The sequence below is a fragment of the Salvelinus sp. IW2-2015 genome, linkage group LG17 (genome assembly GCF_002910315.2).
Source record: "Salvelinus sp. IW2-2015 linkage group LG17, ASM291031v2, whole genome shotgun sequence".
Lineage (NCBI taxonomy): Eukaryota > Metazoa > Chordata > Actinopteri > Salmoniformes > Salmonidae > Salvelinus > Salvelinus sp. IW2-2015.
Window position 1 is genome coordinate 21,263,054 of NC_036857.1, and position 23,085 is coordinate 21,286,138.

General features: G+C 41.1%; 1 long non-coding RNA gene across 1 annotated transcript in view; it reads right to left on the bottom strand.

Moving 5' to 3' along the window:
* Positions 1-23,085, bottom strand: part of LOC111976495 (uncharacterized) — a 52,441-nt gene that overhangs the window by 27,934 nt on the left and 1,422 nt on the right. Inside the window, exon 2 of the long non-coding RNA XR_002878936.2 lies at positions 5,261-5,296. This is a non-coding gene — a long non-coding RNA (uncharacterized lncRNA). The remainder of the gene's footprint in view (positions 1-5,260; positions 5,297-23,085) is intronic.

Genomic DNA, 23,085 nt, shown 5'->3' on the forward strand with positions numbered 1-23,085 from the left:
AATTCTCCAAAGCAAAACTAAATATAATGTTTGAAGGAGAACAAAAAGGAACCGATTAAATAATTAAACAGCACAGAAAAAAATGTGTAACCTTTTTCGAAAACGTTTTTTTTTTTACATAAAAAAATATTCTTATTTATGCCTTGGAGAGCTGTGGTGTCATTTAATAACAAGTACCGGATTTAATACATTCACTTCACTCGCTGCAGCAACGTGGAGAGGACAAGAGGCTAGAGCGGAAAGAGGCTAGGGAGGGAGGGAGCGGAGAGTGGCGGGGGAAAGGGCGCAAGTGACCGCTGCACACACACACTGAGCCTCAGAGAGGGAGCAGACTGCAGAGCAGTAAGTAGATCGTTCACAGACTGGCCCTCTCTTTTATCTAAATTCTCATTCCCTTCAGGGTGTTTGCAATCACTCTACTCTACATAACTTCATATTTGCCATTGCTGCGGGATATAGGATGGAAATAGACACAGCTAAATGTGACAAACTCCACTTTGTCCTTAACAGATCTAAACTTGTTGGTATTGTGATATGAATTGACATGAGCCTTCATAAGCATTAGGTTAACTGATAAACACCAGGCTTCTTTTACAAGATCTCAAAACTGTATTTTGGAAGTTTTAGCARATTAACTTCCTGCAACAAGTCCTCTTTGTGGGCCTACAAAATAAACAGCACTTTCTGGGAGACCTCTGTCCAAGCCTGCAACTTACATGCAGCCACATGATTCTCCTTGGCTTTGTTAGCAGTTAGTTTTTTTCCACATTGGAGAGATGTTGGGAAAGGTCTTTGAGGTTCTTTTGAAAATCACCTATTGTTTTTCAGCTGAATATATTGAAGGAAAGCTGATACCAGGTACAACCTGCGTCATTCAACTTTTCTCCGTTTTAGCATTGATTTAATCCCAATTGGCCATGCCAAGAGGTTGCGCAGACCAATCCAAGACTGCTATTGAGCTCTAAATTACATTCAGCTAATAAGTATTACTATAGAAATGTAAAAAACCTTGTATTCCCGAATTGTCTTACAGTATCACGAAGAATGTTCTGCAGTATCAGGAAGCGGTCCTACTCCCCTCTACTCTGCTCTCCTCCTGTGTTCCAGGTAGTGCTGAGTAATGCAGGCCTGGTTTCGACCAGACCGAGAATGGATGCTCCTGAGTGAGTACTCCCACAGGGACTAAGCAGAGAGCCTCTGTCCTAGTGCGGTCACACAGCGAGAGAGAGAGGGTTGGAGGTCGGGCTGACATCCAGTGCCACCCTTCAACCTCCAGGACAGCCAGGGAGAGGTGAGCTCCATATGCTCCTGTCCGTGTGTCTGTGTGTCGGTGCCAGGCTCCACTCAGCAGCAGAACAGAGCCTCAGCCTTACCTCGCCTGCGCCACAGCGCCACCCTGTCCTGCCAACACTGCAGAACAGTTAGGCAGTGCCTTTACTGTGATAATGGGACTTGGGAGGGGGAGTGCGGCAGACCGGCTGGGCAGGACGGTGTCCCATGCTGCTCTCCCTCTCGATCAGTGGCTCATATATTACTTTACTCAGTCTGTGGGCTCTCAAGTAAAACTGTTCAAGTTCTTATCATAGGAGGCGTCGTAGAGGCAGGTGTCATGCCCCCTCAGATTTGTCCTGTTTAAAATTATCCAGTTATTTCAGATGTTCAATTAATTACTAAACTTCCTTTTCAAGCGCAGGTTTTATCATAATTATTTATCAAAAAATGTATAAGCTGTATTGCGGAGGTGCCACACTGACTGGACCAAGCAAAGAGTACACCCCCCTATTTTCCCTAGCAAGTGGTTCTTTGTGCACGTGACAAATAAAACTTGAAACTTCCTTCCAAGGAGCAAAGATATGCTAGGCAGGACGCTAGATAGTCTACGTCTAGTGTGTGCAGACAGTATCATCAGTGGAGGAGGAGAGAGAGTGTAGAGTGACACACACAGTGTTTGGTTTGATTTTAGCTGTCGATGATGGGCAGGATTCGCAGGAGGTATATTTGTAAATTAATTGTTTGTAAATTAATCAAGCTATGTAGCCTATTTATCCCTTCTTGATGAATAAATACAACCAATATGCTTTATTGTTTCTCTGTAATACTAACCACCTAGACATTTTATGAAGTTAGCTTTAGCTAGCCAGCTAGATAGGTTTCCAATATCCCAACCTGATAACTAGCTACCAAGCCATTTCAGGCTATCAATAAAGTAGCATGTCTAACTACCTTAGCAGGCATGCCTGCTGGCAAGTTTGTTAAGCTTTAGAAAAGCAAGGATGTACTAAATGTACTGAATAAGACTCATATTCCTTTCAATCTTTTCCCAGATTTTAGTAGAGAAGCATATTTAGGGTTATGCTACTATATCCCAGTGTGGCAGTTATACTAAACTCCTAAGGCATAGAAGTTCTCAAAGAATCAATGTGCATCATTCATTAAAATGACAATGAGGTAAAGAGGTATGCTTAGATAGACTATGCAGATTTTCTTTTACATAGAATTGGGCATAATGATTATGGCTCTAGATTGTTACAGGTGTTTGGAAATGCCTGTTTGAAAAATATGCAGCCCCCCCTCCAGACCAACCACCCTCCATCCTCACATACTTTGTGCCCTTTCTAAAATAATGGGTGCATGACGCCTGATTACTAGTGTCTCACTAGTGTCTCACAAACAGAATGTCCTGTAGAGAGACAAAAGCCTTACTTTGTGGAAATCATTCACCTGTATGCAGGGCTCTAAAGTGCGACCAATTTGGTCACATATCTGACAATTATTTTTGCTGTGAGACCAGTACCTTTATTTTGGGAGGACCGTGTGACAAAAAAGAAAGAATCCAATATGTCAGGTAGCTTATTGGTTAGAGTGTGGGCCAGTAACGGTAAGGTTGCTGGTTCGAATACCGAGCTGTCAAGGTGAAAACTCTGTCAATGCTGGTAGAGACCCATAGACTTCAAGGCATTGCGCAAACACTAGTTAGCATTGGCTTGCAAAACTACGTCTAACTTCCTTCATACTGGACACAGAGACGTAAAAATAGTATCCACATGTTCATCTGACTCTGGGTAAATATAAAAAGTATCCCTTTAACCCTATATTGCTCCAGGGGCACTGTACTACTATGACTGACCGTGTAGAACAACACATTTCATTGCACCTATCCGGTGTGAGACAATAAAACATATATTATTCACTGCTCAAACAAGATACACTGTTTACAAATAATAACCAATCATAATGCTTCAAATGTTTAAATATAGCTATTTAAACCAATCAAACGCCAGGCCCTTTTCATGCAAACATTCCCTCAGAACTGTCAGCTTTCCCTTTTTGTCAGCTAAGTAATGGCATTAGCTAGCAAGAACAACAACAATGAAATGCGGTGTAACTGAATCTTTCTTTGACAAAAAACAAATGATGAAAATGATCAACCACAACCAGAAGATGATGATGACACTGTCGGAGATGCTGCTACAGATCCATCTCCTCAGTTAAAGAAAAAGCTCTACATGTTCCGAGAGGGGTGGCTTTGCGAATTCAAGTAGCTAAGGAGGGACAAAATTAGCAACACAATGTTCTGTGAGTACTGTCGAAAGTGTGGAGTAATATCAGCAGGAAGACTTATTTTGCCACAGCAACCTAAATTACAAGTCGTTGCTAAAACATTACTTAAGCCAAAAGCACATCAAGTGCCAGGACAAGTGCATCGGGACAGGGGCTAGAGCAACATCGCTATGTCTACTAGCTACCAGCAGTATTTGACAGGCAACAGGTGACAGCCCAAGCTGGTCAACAGGCAGAGCTAGAGATTACATTTTACACCGCTTACTGCATTACCAAAGAGTAGATGGCTTTTACCAAATTCAGACCCATGTTACTTACCCAGAAAAAACATTTATGACAAATCAACTCAACATTTGGAAACGTGATGTCCTGTGCAAACATTATTGCCACCATTGCGGATACTATACGGGAAGAGGGTTAGTGCTATCCCGGTTCCTTAGGACGTCCCTACCCTAAACACAAACCCTAAAAGCAAGTTGATTTATTAACTACATTCTAGATCTAAGAAATTGATTAGTCATTGTGAGAGGAGACTAAACATTTATTTAATTAAGTATCAGTTCATAGTCAGCTTGTTGCCTTTTTACAACATTCATTTTATTACATAGTTTTGTATTATGTTTATTTACATTTACATTTAAGTCATTTAGCAGACGCTCTTATCCAGAGCGACTTACAAATTGGATTATTATTTGTTATTATTATCTGTTCGCTAAATGCAGTAATGGATAACAGTTTACAGTTGCACTTTTAAATACAATAAAGGTTATCCTTTAATCACCTATATAAATATTATTTTGCACTTTTGAATACAATCAATATTCTGTTTTGTATGTTACATTTGTCTGTCCAAACCTAATAACCTATGGGTGCGTTCGTAAATTCACTCTGGAGTGCCAGAGAATGCTCAGTGTGTGGTCTGGGCATTCGTAAATTCAGAGCTCTGTCAGATGGCTCTCGGAGCGTTTAGAGCGCACACTGGACGCTCTGACCGAGTAGTATGGTTGATCCGAGCGTTCTGACCTCACAACGGCAGTCCAACACCCAAGCTAACTGGCTAAAGTTAGCTAGCTATTTCCAGACATAAATTAGAGAACACCTCACTCTGACCATTTTACTCACCGTATCAGAGCTGGTTAGGCTGTTTTCATGTTATCCAGAGCGTTGGTGACTGTAACCGTGCTGCTGTCAACAATTTAATTATGCTTTTTTGCCAATGTTTACTGACACTGGCCATATTCAATGGGTGTTGAACGTTTCTAAATTCATCAGTTATTCTGTGCTCTGGCACACTCAGACGAGAGTGCTCTGAAATCGGAGTAGATAGCAAGAGTGAATTTATGAACACGCCCTAAATAAATAGGTTAGTTGCACTTTTGAATACAATTATTAAAAGTTGTTTTTATTCTAATGTCTTTCCCACTCTCTTGTGATGCGTTCTACATAATCATGGTAACAACTGAAGACAATTGAGAATGATAGGACAGTCATTTTCAGTAAAAAGAGTATATATTTCTTCTGGTGCTCCTAAATTGTGTCTGGTGCTCCTTACTTTTTGAAGTTAGGAGCAACAGTGCTATCAATGAAAACAGTTCATTTAGAGCCCTGCCTGTATGTATCCTTTACATACAATAAGTTGTCCTTAAGTTGCAGTGTAACTGATACTACGTGGCGCAGAATCAGAAGAAGAGGAACTCACCATATGCTTCTGGCCCTGGAGAAAGTCTTGTCCACTCTGAAAAGAAAGAGAGAGGTGAGAGTTAGTCTAGCTGCTGCCTCTATTATCCATTTACTGTAATAATGTTTAATACTGTCCTTGTGATCCACAGTTATAGAATAGCTGTCTAAAACTGGCATTTGTACCAATGCTGCTTCTCACAATCCAGCTTTCTCAATCTATTTTAATCAACCACTGTAATATGGGGTAACCCAAGAGACAAGAGCACTGGCACCAACATGAATAGTTAATGTTTTTTTTTTCTTCTAACAAAGAGAGACAATGCTATACATAAGGTCTTATATTGATCTCACAGGGAGTACAGCAGTCTGCTTGGCTACACAAGACATTGCTTTAAGTTTGATCTGAGTCAACACTGTATAAGTCTTTGAAAAACAAGCTGAGAAAAAGGATGGTGTACAACACTACTTCAGTTCAGTAAATATGGCCATTTCAGCTCAGTGCTGTAAACACTATAATACAGAAAATGCGTTGGGGAGTAGCAGTTACTCTAAATAACTAAGTGGCACTTGTAGGGATCGGTGCCAGTCCTGCATTTCCTAACACACAAACTCCACTTGTTCCATTACTGAATGCAGGGTGCACCTGTCTTTCAGACAAAGCATGCTAGCATGACCAGGACTTCCTAAAGACCTCCTGAGCTTCATGTGACTTTTTGAAACCAGTGGTGTTCCTAAGGCTCTAGTCATATGATCAAATGATACACCGTGGATGTGAATTAAATCAACTGCCAGCCTGTGATTCTCAATTTATGTCAGTAGATGGTACAATGGGACTTGGTACACAAACCAATGTCTGACATGACATTTTCTGATCTGGCCTAGTCTTGCTTTTGGACTCCTACAGTCTACTCTCCAGGACCTCCAGGACTAGCATGACTAAGGGGTTGGTGCTCTGTAGTGATTGTTGGGAACTAGTGAGTGGGATGTTTAAGATGTCTAAACGACCTCCTACAGCTGTCTCCTCTACTGTGGATCTGATCTCACGCTAATGTTTCCCCCCTGCTGGGATGACAGTCCATGGTCAGATGTCCAGGGTCACGTCCCAAATGGCACCCTATTCCCTATATAGTACACTACTTTTCACCAGGGCCCATATGACTGGACAAAAGAAGTGCACTATGTAGGGAATAGGGTGCCATTTTGGGACTAAACCCTAACCTCTGACAGGGTCCACCCAGACTCCCAGTGGAGTTTCAGGAATCCAGGCCTCTTACTCATCTTTCCATGGATCTCTGTCAATTCTGTCACCAGGAATCGTTTGCATTTTCTATGGACTCACAACCCAACTTACATCCCAGGAATCCCAGTACCATTACTGGAAATAGAGCTGGTATGAACATTCTGATGGTTGACCTCTTTGCATCACAAGATATGCTTAAAATGCATTCAAAAAGTATTCACACCCCTTGACTTTTTCCACATTTTGTTGTGTTACAAAGTGGAATTAAAATGTATTTAATTGTCTTTTTTTTTGTCAACGATCTACACAAAATACTCTGTAATGTCAAAATGGAAGAAGAATTAAATATATTTTTATAATTAAATGGTAAAATGAAACACTAATATATTTTATTAGATAAATATTCTACCCTCTGAGTCAATACATGTCAGAATCACCTTTGGAAGCCATTACAGCTTTCTGGGTAAGTCTCTTAATAACTTTGCCAACCTGGATTGTACAATATTTGCCCATTATTCTTTAAAAATTATTCAAGCTCTGTCAAGTTGGTTGTTGATCATTGCTAGACAGTCATTTTCAAGTCTTGCGATAGATTTAAGCCAATTTAACTAGGCCACTCAGAAACATTCAATGTTGTCTTGGTAACTAACTCCAGTGTATATCTAGCCTTGTGTTTTAAGTTATATTCCTGCTGAAAGATGGAGTTGTCTGATGGAAAGCAGACCGAACCAGGTTTTCATCTAGGACTTTGCCTGTGCTTAGCTCTATTATTTTTCTTTTTATCCTCCAAAACTCCCTAGTCCTTGCAGATGACAAGCATATCCATAACATGATGCAGCCACCACCATGCTTGAAAATTTGAGGAGTGGTACTCAGTAATGTGTTGTATTGGATTTGCCCCAAACATAACACTTTGTATTCAGGACAAAAAGTAAATTTCCTTGACACATTTTTTTCAGGATGACTTTGTTCCTAACAGGATGCATGTTTTGGAATATCTTTATTCTGTACGGGCATCCTTCTTTTCACTCTGTCAATTAGGTTAGTATAGTGGAGTAATGACAATGTTGTTGATCCATCATCAGTTCTCCTATCACAGCCATTTAACTCTGTAACTGGTTTAAAATCCCCATTGGCCTCATGGTGAAATCCCTGAGGGGTTTCCTTCCTCTCGGTCAACTGAGTTAGGAAGGACGCCTGTATCTTTGTAGTGACTGAGTGTATTGATACACCATCCAAAGTGTAATTAATAACAAATGGATATTCAATGTCTGCTTTATTTTTATATATATATATATTATTTTTACATATCTACCAATAGGTTCCCTTCTTTGCGAGGCATTGGAAAACCTCCCTGGACTTTGTCATTGAATCTGTGCTTGAAATTCTGCCCCTTCACTTTTACCACATTTTGTTACGTTACAGCTTTATTCTAAAATGGGTTAAAATAAAAAAAATCCTCATCAATCTACACACAATACCCCATAACGACAAAGTAAGTATTCAGACCCTTTGCTATGAGATCTCAGGTGCATCCTGTTTCCATTGATCATCCTTGAGATGTTTCTACAACTTGATTGGAGTCCACCTATGGTAAATTCCTTTCATTGGATATGATTTGGAAAGGCACACATCTGTCTATAGAAAGGTCCCACAATTGACAGTGCATGTCAGAGCAAAAACCAAGCCATGAGGTTGAAAGAATTGTCTGTAGAGCCCTGAGACAGGATTGTATCGAGGCACAGATCTGTGAAAGAGTACCAAAACATTTCTGCAGCATTGAAGGTCCCCAAGAACACAGTGGCCTCCATCATTCTTAAATGGAAGAAGTTTGTAACCACCAAGATTCTTCCTATAGCTGGCCGCCTGGCCAAACTGAGAAATCGGGGGAGAAAGGCCTTGGTCAGTGAGGGGACCAAGAACCCAATGTTCACTCTGACAGAGCTCCAGAGTTCCTCTGTGGAGATGGGAGAACCTTCCAGAAGGACAACCATCTCTGCAGCACTCCACCAATCAGGCCTTTATGGTAGAGTGGCCAGACGGAAGCCACTCCTCAGTAAATGGCACGACAGCCCGGCTGGAGTTTTCCATAAAGCACCTAAAGACACTCAGACTATGAGAAACAAGATTCTATGGTCTGATGAAACCAAGATTGAACTCTTTGGCCTGAATGTCAAGCATCACATCTGGAGGAAACCTGGCACCATCCCTACGGTGAAGCATGGTGGTGGCAGCATTATGCTGTAGGGATGTTTTTCAGTGGCAGGGACTGGGAGACTAGTCAGGATCGAGGGAAAGATGAACAGAGCAAAGTACAGAGAGATCCTTGGTGAAAACCTGCTCCAGAGCGCTAAGGACCTCAGACTGGGGTGAAAGTACACCTTCCAACAGTACAACAACCCTAAGCATACAGCCAAGACAACACAGGAGTGGCTTCGGGACAAGTCTCTGAATGTCCTTGAGTGGCCCAGCCAGAGCCCGGACTTGAACCCGATCGAACATCTCTGGAGAGACCTGAAAATAGCTGTGCAGCGACACTTCTCATCCAACCTGACAGAGCTTGAGAGGATATGCAGAGAAGAATGGGAGACACTCCCCAAATACAAGTGTGCCAAGCTTGTAGCATCATACCCAAGATGACTCAAGGCTGTAATCGCTGCCAAAGGTGCTTCAACAAAGTACTGAGTAAAGGGTCTGAATAATTGTGTAAACATTTCAGTTTATTTTTAATAAATCTGCAAACATTTATAAAAATCTGTTTTCACTTTATAATTACGGGGTATTGTGTGTAAATTGATGAGGACATTTTTTTTTATTTGATCAATTTTAGAATAAGGCTGTAACGTACATTTTTGGGGAAAAAGTCAAGGTGTCTAAATACTTTCCGAATGCACTGTACAGCATGTGTTGAGTACAGAGATGGGGTAGCCATCCCAAAATCATGTTAAACACCATTATTGCACATGCAACTTATCTGATTTGTTAAGCAACTTTTTGCTTTTTGAATACTTATTGACTCAAGACATTTCAGCTTTTAATTTCTAAAACATAATTCCATTTTGATTTACACACAATCTACATTTAATCAATTTTAAATGCAGAGTGTAACACAACAAATTGTGGAAAAATTCAAGGGTTGTGAATAGTTTCTGAAGGCACTGTATATATATATCACTTGAGCCAGACTTGTTTTTGGTACAAACTGCAAGCAAAAACAAACAAATCAATCAATGTCATGCACACTGTTTTCACCTTCAGCCTTGTCTATCGGCTCAATCTTTCAGCAAAACTCAAAGGTTTTTCAAATCTGAATGGACACAACAGGCATTTTCCACTGGAAGTACTGTACTAACTAAGTCACTCTAGCTAAATGACTAAAATGCATGTAAATATAGACGTGGTTGATTGAAATACTGATGTTACGGTATAGAATACAGTGTTACTTCCACTGTAAAGATGTGCGCTGAGAGTCAGGAAGCAACCTCATGGAGTGAGTGATTTAATCAATAAACAAAACATAATACGAAACACGAACAACGCATAGACATGAAACTGAAACAATGACGACTGGGGAAGAAACCAAAGGGAGTGACATATATAGGGCAGGTAATCAAGGAGGTGATGGAGTCCAGGTGAGTGTCATTATGCACGTAACCATGGTGACAGGTGTGCGCAATAATGAGCCTGGTGACCTAGAGGCCCGGAGAGGGAGCACACGCAATATCCACAGCCTTATTTAATCATGTACTGATATTTTGTTCCGTTTGAGGAAAGACCCATGTGGTCACTTTACAGAACTAATAAAATCCTTAAAGCAACTTCCTCTTTCTCAGAATATACTGCCTCGCCTCCCGCGTGGCACAGCGGTCTAAGGCACTGCATCGCTGTGCCTGAGGCGTCACTACATCCCAAGCTGTGTCACAGCTGGCCGCGACCGGGAGACCCATGAGGCGGCGCACAAGGGGTTAGGGGAGGGTTTGGCCGGCCTGGATGTCCGTGTCCCATCTTGCTCTAGCGAATCCTTGTGGCGGCCCAGGCGCATGCACGCTGACTTCAGTCGCCAGTTGTACAGTGTTTCCTCTGTCACATTGGTGCAACTGGCTTCAGGGCGAAGCGTGCACTTGTCAAGAAGCAGTGCGACTTGGCAGGGTCGTGTTTTGGAGGACGCATGGCTCTCGACCTTCGCCTCTCCCGAGTCCGTACGGGAGTTGCAGCGATGGGACTAGACCGTAACTACTAATTGGATATCATGAAATTGGGGCGAAAAGGTACAAAAATAAAAGAAAGAAAATACAGCCTCACTGAGGGGAAAGGGACAATAATCCAGAGGGGTAAGATGATTGGTAAAGGTACTTTCACAAATCACTGTCCTTCTCATTTTTAAAGGAGGACTATTGTCATGTCGTGACAATAGTCCTGAGGGTGCTGTATGCCTGACATGTGTGCTGTAGTTATAACACTGTTTACAGTACAAAAAATACATGCATTTCCTTTGGTAGAATAAATTATTTTAAACTGCTTGGAAGGAGTAAGCATTAACTGCATCGGGATATTATGTTAAGAATTGTAGTGTAGGCTTCATGAGCATCACAAGCATAATATTTTGGAATCTTTACATTGTGGGTCCCACCCATTCTCAGGTTGCCTGGAATTCCCATAAAATGAAATCAAGCCAGGGTGCGGCTAGATTCTTGGTCAATGCAGGCTCCAACCTAAAATACCTGCTGGGAATATGTTCTGTCCTGTTCTATTTTCCATCAGAAATGGGGTTGCTCAGCTTAACAATGTGATGAGACGAACATGGGTTGCAAGCTAGTGTAAACATAAGCTTTGGTTCACTTCAAAACAAGACTCTGACCTCTCTCTAAACACTAAGCTACACACTGTCAAACATGTCGCTAGGCCTACACTAAATATTTGTTAGGCAACATTTGACAAACTGAAGAAGACATGTTGACAGATAAGGACATGAAGCTGCTCATTTTCATTCTTGTTATTGAAGTGTGAGGTGTATTCCAGGGGGTGTGAGTGTTTGTGTACTTATGTACTGTAAGGTGTAGCCTACTTTACTTGACAGGATAATTGCCCTAGTTATATTAACTGGGTTGAGGGTGAGGCCAATACAAAGGGAATGAGAAATTACTCTGGAGAAGAAACTGTAAACATCTGTTTACTATCATAAATAAAAATACTAGTATTAATATATGATAGCCTTAAGTCAGCTATAATGTTATCATTATGTTGGAGGTATAATGTTATCAACTGAAAAAGTGTAAATGTTCCCACAATGGAACCTGACCTTTATCTGACTCAATATCACTGCTACCAGCACAGAGTGGAATTCCACTAGCAACACAAAGCTAGCCTTACCTTGGGCTGGGTTTCGAATAGAAAAGTGCTGACACTAAATCACATGTGTCAAACGCATTCCACTGAGGGCCAAGTGTCTGCGGATTTTTGCTCCTCCCTTGTACTTGATTGATGAATTAAGGTCACTGACTAGTAAGGAACTCCACTGACCTGGTTGTATAGGTCTTAACTGACACTAGGCCCTCCATGGAATGAGTTTGACACCCATGCACTAAATGGTGATACATAGCCTTCACCTTTATCAGCAGGACAACAGTACTTTCTGTTTGTCTCTATGACTCCGAGCATGATGGAGTGTTTGGGGCAAGGCAGCATATGCATTATAATACGAGTCTGAGTCATACTGTATTTTCACATTCTCAGCCTGTTTGCCTGGCCATGTCCAAACTAACACGCTTTGCACCACATGGCCCCCAAGCAAAGAGGTACTGTGGCTTTAGTTAAGTCTCTTGTTAAAGTGAGAAGTCATGGTTGAGTAGAGCTCAGGTAAATACACACATGGACTGCAGATCTGCAGCTGGTGTGAAACAGCTAAGAGGGTGAAAAATACACCTGATCCAAGCAAGAATACTGTTTCTTCATGCCTCTCCTCCACAGTTCGGTATCTTAACCCAATGAGTCCCACCATCATGCTGGCGTGAATTAGGACTTCTAAACCGTCTAAAACATAGGTTATTTTAGCTACAGACTTCTGGGTTGTACCATTAGATTTGTATATTTCTAGCATCTGTTGGTACCAACCAGTGGTACAGTTGAAGTCAGAAGTTTACATACACCTTAGCCAAATACATTTAAACTCCGTTTTTCACAATTCCTGACAAATAATCCTAGTAAAAATTCCCTGTCTTAGGTCAGTTAGGATCACCACTTTATTTTATGAATGTGAAATGTCAGAAAAATAGTAGAGAGAATGATTTATTTCAGCTTTTATTTCTTTCATCATATTCCCAGTGGGTCAGAAGTTTACATACACTCAATTAGTATTTGGTAGCATTGCCTTTAAAATTGTTTAACTTGGGTCAAACGTTTCGCATAGCCTTCCACAAGCTTCCCACAATAAGTTGGGTGAATTTTGGCCCATTCCTCCTGACAGAGCTGGTGTAACTGAGTCAGGTTTGTAGGCCTCCTTGCTTGCACACGCTTTTTCAGTTCTGCCCACAAATTTTCTATAGGATTGAGGTCAGGGCTTTGTGATGGCCACTCCAATACCTTGACTTTGTTGTCCTTAAGCCATTTTGCCACAATTTTGGAAGTATGTATGGGGTCATTGTCCATTCGGAATACCCATTTGCGACCAAGCTTTAACTTCCTGACTGAGATGTTGCTTCAATATATCCACATCATTTTCCTGCCACATGATGTCCTCTATTTTCTGAAGTGCATCAGTCCCTCCTGCAGCAAGGTCTTGGCTGATTTCTTTTGATTTTCCCATGATGTCAAGCAAAGAGGCACTGCGTTTGAAGGTAGGCCTTGAAATACATCCACAGGTACACCTCCAATTGACTCAAATGATGTCAATTAACATATTAGAAGCTAAAGCCATGATATAATTTTCTGGAATTTTCCAAGCTATTTAACGGCACAGTCAACTTAGTGTATGTAAACTTCTGACCCAATGGAATTGTGATACAGTGAATTATAAGTGAAATAATCTGTCTGTAAACAATTGTTGGAAAAATGACTTGTGTCATGCACAAAGTAGATGTCCTAACCGACTTGCCAAAACTATGGTTTGTTAACAAGAAATTTGTGGAGTGGTTGAAAAACGAGTTTTAATGACTCCAACCTAAGTGTATGTAAACTTCTGACTTCAACTGTATGTGTGATTAGTGGGAGCTTAGCAAGAGCGGTGTTTGTGAGACAAGGGCGGATCCCGAAGGGGCCCGGGGAAGGTTCTTTTTTTACAAAAACATCTGTAGAGTCAGAATGGTTTGAGCTACAAACTACTCAAATCTATGAAAAGCTCAGACTCCCACGAACATGCACGTGTAACATGTTTTGCTCTATGATGCTCACAAGCTACACAAGAGTCGTTAAAAGGTAAGGAGTTCTTCTACATAGAAGATCACAGAAAATCCCAGGACATAGTGCCTATAATACTGTAAGAAGCTCACATAGTTGCTGTCACAAACTCCACACAGTTGTCACTGACTAGTTGGATATTCATTTTCCACTGAGAAAACCATTTTTGTACTTACAGCATTCATATAAATACATTTTTATCAGGTTTTTTGCTTTGGCAGACCTTATGTCAATAAAATCATGAATGCAACTGTTTATGTCAAATTGTTTTGTGTTCTACTTGTAGCCCTGTTGTCCTGAAAATAACATGGTTCAACACTTCATTGTGAGGGTAAATATTAAGGCTGGACAAGCAGATAAATGAAAAGCTGATTTTTGCTGGGGTCTTGGGACTAATAATGAAAGGACAGCCCTTAGCCGTGGTACAGTATATTGGTCATATACCACACCCCCCCAGGCCTTATTGCTTAAAAATAAGCTAGTCATTTCCATGGAAACAGCGAGGAAAAGACAGCTTGAGGCTAGTCTCACAGACAGATACTGGCCCAAACCTTGAATGGCGTAGCATCCAAGAAGTTGTCAGTGTTAAAGTTTAGCTCTTTACATGTCCCTCAGATTTCAATTGACCATTTCCCACCTTGTCTTATATTTGTGAGATGATTCACTGTCCCATAGAGAAACACAGGAGGAGCACAGCAGGGCCCTCACATTGCTTCCACCATGACATGGGACGTCACTTCAGGCAACAGCGTAATACACACAATTYCACTTGGCATAAAAACTGCTTTGCATATCTCTGTCAATTTAAAAAAAATGTAAGAATAGAAATGTCATTTTCTAAAATAACTTATGCCAACACTTATTATAGAGTCAATTTAAGCAATTGAGTCATCACCGGGCAAGATTGCAAAGGAGGTCGTGAGGAGATTGTAAGAAAATTCAGCTGAAAGCTCAAACAACTGTCTTCTTCTAGCTCCAGTGTATTGGTTACAGAATAGCAACACTACCAGGACTTGTCCCATCTATTTTTCATTTGATGATCATTTGAAATGCAGAATAACATTGGAATAATGCAGTAGCGGTGCATGGAAAAATCACTGGGGAAGCCAATCCAGAGAAAAAGCCATATTACAACCTATGTGTTGTGATAATTGCGTTGTTTGCTCTATAACCTGCTAGTTCATATAACTTGGCACTGTGATATATAGGCCTAAGGCCGAGACAATAAGAAGAGACAGTGGCAGAATAAATTCAACCACACATTTATTTTAGTACAAAATCGCAGAGCAACATCTTGTAGTGAAGTCCACAAAACAGATTGCTTGTAACAAACAGTTACATGACCTACAGCATGGTCAAGCAAGGTAATGTTTCTGACATTTTTGGACTACTAAAACAACTATTGATTTAGAACCAGAGAGTTACCGCAAGTCGCAAAGAAAACAGGAGCTGCCTCCACTATTCCAGCACCATTTCAACTTCAACATCCTCTCACCTTTGCTTAGTCTAAGACAGCGACAACTAAAAGATACCAAAGACGATTTAGTTCAATTAACGTGTTGAACTTCCATCCTCTCAGTCCAGGGGCACAATGTATGAATTAATGGTTGGATCAGAATCACCATTATAAATCATTAGCCAGTATGGACAATTAAGTAAAACCACAAGTCCAAATCCCTATCTCCATCCATAGCTAATTTAGGAAAGGGACGATTTTAGCTAGCAGGCTAGCCACCTGACGACAACACCACAATGAGATGCAACAATTTTATTTATTCCTGTCAATAATGACCTTTGACTTGTGATGTGATTGGTCAGATGCCAAATCCAAACTGGCTTCCCTTGACACTTTTCTTTTGTTGGTGTGCCAGGACCATTCACAGCTGAGTTCACTCAGTTTAGCTCAACGCTGATTGGCTATTATAAATTTTTTTATCAAGGGAGGCCAAATGCTCGCTGGCTTCCCTTACATTCAATGCTACGGGCAGCAACAATGTCATACTCTTTCTGACCAGACAGCATCAGATAGATACGCTACACGTACTGAGGCAGAGGGGCGCTGTTTCGTTCGCTCTGATGCTTTCTCCGGTGAGATACATTCAGCCTCTTGTGAATTGAAGGACATTTATTTATTAATTAGACGAAAGATACAATTATTTTGTACTGTATGTTTTTTTGTTGGTAAATTCTGGGGGAAAGCCTTGCTTCCCTTGGCATCCATGAACACACACCACTGGAATAATGACTTGTGAAGTATATTTCCCATGTAAACTAATTAAAGCTGACAGTAAGCTGTACAACATTGTGCTCTCGTTCACACATCATTTGCATCATGAACATGGGATTTCTAAAAGGTATGGTAACTATGAATTCAAAGGCCAGATGTTCTGTATACAATAGAGTTCAGTAAAATAAAAGGTGGGTGAATATCTAGAGGTGGTTGAATGTCTAAACTATTGTAGAAGTGGTTGAACGTCTATTCTGCATTTGAATAAAGCGGAATAAAGCTGATTCTATCATTCACCCTTCCACTATTCAACTGACTAGAATGACTGTGATGGAAATAGAAACTTCTCATAAAAATAGATTGGAAAGAAAGAAATCACAAAAAGCCTCTGGACAAATGAATGTCTGACAAACAAATATTGGCCAACTACAATAGTGAATGAGCCCAGGTCCAGGGCCAGCAGGCTGACTGTACTGTATAATGTGGGCAGCTGAATGAGCCCATTGACGGAGTAAATGAGAGTGAAGTGGCTGAATGTGCACATTGATGCTCCAATACAGTGGAGTACAGTGTGGCTGGGACTGTGAACACACAATGGTACCAGAGCAGAACATGGCGATGCGTATAGGCTATGCTGTCGCTAGCCCTGCCATAACAGATCAGACCAGTCACCTCTGAGACTGACATGAACAGAGCATTTGTTTGTGTCTTTCCCTCGATCCTGACTAGTCTCCCAGTCCCTGCCGCTGAAAAACATCCCCACGCATTGATGTTGCCACCACCATGCTTCACTGTAGGGACGGTGCCAGGTCTACTCCATACGTGACGCTTGGCATTCAGGCCAAAGAGTTCAGTCTTGGTTGCATCAGGCCAGAGAATCTTGTTTCTCATGGTCTGAGTCCTTTAAGTGTCTTTTTGCAAACTCCAAGCAGGCTGTCATGTGCCTTTTTGCTGAGGAGTGGCTTCCGTCTGGCCACTCTACCATAATGACCTGATTGGTGGAGTGCTGCAGAGATGGTTGTCCTTCTGGAAGGTTCTCCCATCTCCACAGAGGAACTCTAGAGCTCTGTCAGACTGACCATCGGGTTATTGGTCACCTCCCTGACCAAGGCCCTTCTCCCCTGATTGCTCAGTTTGGCAGGGGCGGCCAGTTATAGGAAGAGTCTTGGTGGTTCCAAACAAGAATGATGGAGGCCACTGTGTTCTTGGGGACCTTCAATGCTGCATACAGTTTTTGGTACCCAGATTTGTGCCTCGACACAATCCTGTCTCTGAGCTCTATGGACAACTCCTTCAACCTCATGGCTTGGTTTTTGCTCTGACATGCTCTGTCAACTGTGAGGCCTTATATAAACAGGTGTGTGTGCCTTCCCAAATCCTCTCAAATCAATTGAGTTTACCACAGGTGGACTCCAATCAAGTTGTAGAAACATCTCAAGGATGATCAATGGAAACAGGATGCACCTGAGCTCAATTTCGAGTCTCATAGCATAGGGTCTGAATACTTATGTAAATAAGGTTTTCTGTTTTTTTATTTTTAATAGATTTCCTGTTTTCGCTTTGACATTATGGTGTATTTTGTGTATATTGATGAGGATTCGTTTTTTTTTATTTAATCCATTTTAGAATAAGGCTGTAAAGTAACAAAATGTGGAAAAAGTCAAGGTGTCTGCATACTTTCCGAATGCACTGTACAACCAAAATGTGTTTGACACCCCTGCCCTAGAGGCACCATTTCATCCAATTTTAGAGCGCCTTGGAGATTATTCCACAAGAAGGTGCAAAAAAAACAAAATGAGATTTACCTAACTCAGTGGAGATAGAAGGGATCTCCAGAGTTAGCCATCCCTGAGACCGGGTCGGGTATCTCGTATGTCTGTAAATTATCAATGAAGTAAGGTACGGCGGAAGTTTATGCTGTAGGACTTTACAGTATAACCAAAAAGAGTGCAATGCATCGATCTACGAGACTTCAGAGGGCCAGCCTATTTTCTAATACAGAATTCAGTGATGTCTACTGAACCTATCGCCCGTAATAAAACATGATGATGAACTGCATCCAATGGCTTCAATACAGTGGCAGCTGCATTCATATAGACAATATCGCCATAGTCTATAACCGGTATGATTTGGCATTACCTATTCCTATGACATAATCCCCTTATAAATAATAATTTCTTAACTAACTCATCAACATTCTTTCTGAAAGATAGATTTTCGTCAATCCAGATGCCCAGATATTTATAAAAAGGGGGACACAATCAATGAGGGCACCATCTAATGTACATATGCATAAATCATCAGTTCAACAAAGGCTTTCTGCAAAACAATAAAGGCAGATTGAAGCTCTGAAAGAGCCTGGTCAACCTTGGGGGCAATAGCGTACACAACAGTGTAATCTGCATACAGGTGTATGTTACACTTTTTTTGCAGATAGACCAACATTGTTTATATACAGTAAAAAGTACAAGACCTAAAATCAATCCCTGTGGGACACCTTTCGTAAAATCAAGGAAACCTGAACATCATCAGAAAAAACACATTGTGTCCTTTCTGTCAAGTCATTTTCAAACCAATTACATGGCACCAGATCCATACTGATTACAGACAATCTTTGAATCAATAAAAAGCAGTCAACAGTATCAAAAGCCTTTGATAAGTCAGAGGGCAGCACTTCCTCTTATCCATACCCTTTACCACATCATTTAACACCAAAGTTGCAGCAGAGATGTTGCTATACATCTCGTAGCTAGGAAGGATCTAAGCTGACAGTTGATTAATGATTCAAAGGTTTTGGCTAGGCAAGACAATTTCGAGAGGGAGCACACTGGCCGCCTTCCAAACCCTGGGGATAGCACCCGAGATAATCGTCAGATTTAAAATATGTGTCACTGACTCCACAATCAGGGGAGTAGAAAGCTGCAGCAAGATAGGATCAAGCAAATCAGCCCCAGTGGATTTTTTATTTTTTACATCAATCATAAGCATGGTATCTAGCCCTAAGGGTAGCCTACTGTATGTACATCCTAGTTCAACCTATGCTTCCCCCTTTTTCTCCAAAGCAAGGTAGCTTTCCGTTGTGAATAAATATGTGAATGTGAATGTCAGTGTGAATATGAATACTGTTCACAGTGTTTGAATAGAACCCTCTCCAGCCCTCTTGTATGGCCTAGATATCCTGTTTGTTTTGCCCCTGCCCTGAGAGAGCCACTTGAACAGTCTCTAAAACTCAAGAGGCCTTGCCTTCCCGTGTAATCATTGGCTGATCTTTTGTCATGCAAACTTGACCATCAGGACAAAGAATAGACGCCCACTCCATGTTGTTGTTGTGTTCTGTAGAGACTAGAGAATTCAATAATTTAAAAACTAAAACCCACAAGGTTGGATACAACCCTCTCATAAGGAAGAGACAGGGTGTTCTTGTACTGTAGATGAGTATTGCTCCTAAACAACATTAAATTGTAAGGCATCTGTTCATCAACTGACCGGGAATATCATTGGAGGAAGCTGCTCTACTCAAATCAGCTGACTGCTTAGAATATAATTTGCTGTTGGTCTGATCCACATTCACAACAATGACCCTTTCCACTTGTTTGTTATTGAACAGAGTCTACACCAGGGATCATCATGTACATACATCCGCGGGCAGTTTTGTTATTGTGCGGATGATCGGGGGAGCATAACATAATTAGAAATCATTTGTAGACTGCAAATTGACCGCTAGAAGCCCAAGCGGAAATAATATTTGACTAAAGCATATTATAAACTGGGTGGTTCGAGCCCTGAATGCTGATTGGCTGACAGCCGTGGTATATCAGACCGTATACAACGAGTATGAAAAAACATGTATTTTTACTGCTCTAATTACGTTGGTAACCAGTTTATAATAGCAATAAAGCACCTCAGGGTTTGTGGTATATGGCCAATATAACATGGCTAACTAAGGGCTGTGTCCAGGCACTCCGCGATGCGTCATGCATAAGAACAGCCCTTAGCTGCGGTATATAAAACAGCCATATACCACACCCCCTCGTGTCTCTTTATTATGCGTGGGAATACTTGCCGCTGATTTTCTGGTGTTTTTACAGTCTTTTATATCCAACAAGGAAAATTCATAAGACCACCAGTTGGAGAACCCTGGTCTACACACACTAATCCTTCTATTTTTTTCCCCTCAGTGCTTTACATTGCACTGTAGACAAGAGAACAGGAGAGTAAAAATCCACAGTGAGCGCATCCACAGTGACCACCTACTTTTTATTTTTTATTTTATTTGCTTTTAGCCAAATCCTTTTAGAGCAAGCCAAATAATTTAATGTTTTAAAAGTTATCCTAGATCAGGATTCATTGTTTGAATGTAAGATGCCAATCATTAGTCTGTGGTTCTGTGATCTTGGGCCATGGGGAAGATGACGCACTGGGCACACACTGGTTGAATCAATGTTGTTTCCACCTAATTTAAATGTTGTTTCCATGTCCTCTTCTGTTCATTTCAATGAAATGATGTTGAACCAACGTGGAATAGATTATGAATTGACGTCTGTGCCCAGTGGGGGGAGAGTGTTCTGATCTGGGACAAAGACATACTTCACTGTTTATTTCATGAGTCCCATTAAGACTGTATGAGGAAGGGGCCTGTGAGATGTGGGCTTGAGGTTGAGACAATGGAGGAGACGACAACATGGAGGAGAGTACAGAGAGACAACAAATGTAACTGTCTCTCATTTAGGATATGACTGACGCTCACCATGGCTCACCATGTATTGGGCTGGCTTGATCGGGGGAAACCAAACCATAACCCGTGTCTAGTCTACACAAAATCCCCTGCATGGAGAAAACAGGCCTAAAGAAACCCCTTAAAAAAGTGGAACTGAGAAGGACTGACTAATGCAACACCACAGAATATACATATAACATCTCTCAAATAGTAGGAAGGACAGCAGAAGACCGATGAACGTTTATGGGTTTTTACTAAGAACATCAGCATTACATTCACACGTCTGGTAAGATCATCTCAGAACAGCCTCAACTGTGACCCCCAAAACCACACCCCCATTAAACCTCTTGMAGCTAGGCAGAAAGGAACTCAACACATAGCGGTATTGTAATGTATACTGTGTCATGTACAGTTGAAGTCAGAAGTTTACATACACCTTAGCCAAATACTTTTAAAAACTCTGTTTTTCACAATTCCTGACATTTAATCCTAATAAAAATTCCCTGTCTTAGGTCAGTTAGGATCACCACTTTATTTAAGAATGTGAAATGTCAGAATAATAGTAGAGAGAATTATTTCAGCTTTTATTTTTTTCATCACAATCCCAGTGGGTCAGAAGTTTACATGCACTCAATTAGTATTTGGTAGCATTGCCTTTAAATTGTTTAACTTGGGTCAAACGTTTCGCATAGCCTTCCACAAGCTTCCCACAATAAGTTGGGTGAATTTTGGCCCATTCCTCCTGACAGCTGGTGTAACTGAGTCAGCTTTGTAGGCCTCCTTGCTCATGCTTTTTCAGTTCTGCCTACAAATTTTCAATAGGATTGAGGTCAGGGCTTTGTGATGGCCACTCCAATACCTTGACTTTGTGGTCCTTAAGCCATTTTGCCACAACTTTGGAAGTATGCTTGGGGTCATTGTCCATTTGGAAGACCCATTTGCGACCAAGCTTTAACTTCCTGACTGATGTCTTGAGATGTTGCTTCAATATATCCACATCATTTTCCTCCCTCATGATGCCATCTATTTTGTGAAGTGCACCAGTCCTTCCTGCAGCAAAGCACCCCCACAACATGATGCTGCCACCCCCGTGCTTCATGGTTGGGATGGTGTTCTTCGGCTTGCAAGCCTCCCCCTTTTTCCTCCAAACATAACGATGGTCATTATGGCCAAACAGTTCTATTTTTGTTTCATCAGACCAGAGGACATTTCTCCAAAAAGTACGATCTTTGTCCCCATTTGTTATGGCGGTTTTGGAGCAGTGGCTTCTTCCTTGCTGAGTGGCCTTTCAGGTTATGTCGATATTGGACTCGTTTTACTGTGGATATAGATACTTTTATACTAGCATCTTCACAGGGTCCTTTGCTATTGTTCTGGGATTGATTCGCACTTTTCGCACCAAAGTACCTTCATTTCTAGGAGACAGAATGCATCTCCTTCCTGAGCGGTATGACGGCTGCATGGTCCCATGGTGTTTATACTTGCGTACTATTGTTTGTACAGATGAATGTGGTACCTTCAGGCATTTGGAAATTACTCCCAAGGATGAACCAGAGTTGTGGAGGTCTACAATTTGTTTCTGAGGTCTTGGCTGATTTCTTTTGATTTTCCCATGATGTCAAGCAAAGAGGCACTGAGTTTGAAGGTAGGCCTTGAAATACATCCATAGGTACACCTCCAATTGACTCAAATTATGTAAATTAGCCTATCAGAAGCTTCTAAAGCCATGACATAATTTTCTGGAATTTTCCCAGTCAACTTAGTGTATGTAAACTTCTGACCCACTGAATTGTGATACAGTGAATTATAAGTGAAATAATCTCCCTGTACACAATTGTTGGAAAAATGTGTCATGCAAAGTAGATGTCCTAACCGACTTGGCAAAAATATAGTTTGTTAATAAGACATTTGTTGTGGAGTGGTTGAAAAACGAGTTTTAATGACTCCAACCTAAGTGTATGTAAACTTCCGACTTCAACTGTAGATTTCTTCCCAATGCCTTAAACATAGTTTAGAATGGGGAATCCTGGTGCTGGCTCCACTCTAAATCCGTTGGATTGTGAACAGACTGGTACATTCTGAGAGGATAGCATATCAATATCAGTAGCCATGAAATGTACCTCAAGAAATATCTTACATGAGGTTGAAACTAAAAACCTCTACAGGATGATGTGACAACTGGTGTTGGAAGCCCTGGTTTTGAGTTGAGAAGCTGCTCTTCTGACATTTAAATTAGACAAAGTCGAGTCACGGAAATACCACTCTGTA